This window comes from Penaeus chinensis, chromosome 20 (assembly GCF_019202785.1).
Source record: "Penaeus chinensis breed Huanghai No. 1 chromosome 20, ASM1920278v2, whole genome shotgun sequence".
In the NCBI taxonomy this organism is placed as follows: domain Eukaryota; kingdom Metazoa; phylum Arthropoda; class Malacostraca; order Decapoda; family Penaeidae; genus Penaeus; species Penaeus chinensis.
The window spans coordinates 6868321-6868677 of record NC_061838.1 but is presented as its reverse complement, the minus strand read 5'-3'; positions in this window follow the sequence as shown (position 1 = coordinate 6868677).

Here is a 357-nt window from a genome sequence, read left to right as displayed (position 1 = left end):
GCGTATGAGATTAAAAGTGAAAGACAGTGTTTGATATGCTTTCTAACTCTGACAGACAAAGTTTGAGAACAAAAGAGAACAGGATTAACGAAGCGAGAAGAAGGGGGAAAAGAAAAATGATTACGTTTAAAAAAGATATTAATGTTAACGTCGTCGAATACTAGCTGTAAATTATATTGAAAGATACTTTGCAATATCTCCAATAACATCATACTCTAACTCTCGAAATATCAGCCTTTGTTAAAAATAAGGGGCGTTCAATAAACCGCAAAATTTTAGTGAAATGAATTTATTGACCAATCTATTAAAAAAAATTATCATACACTAAATCATACATCCAAATAGAACAATAATGCC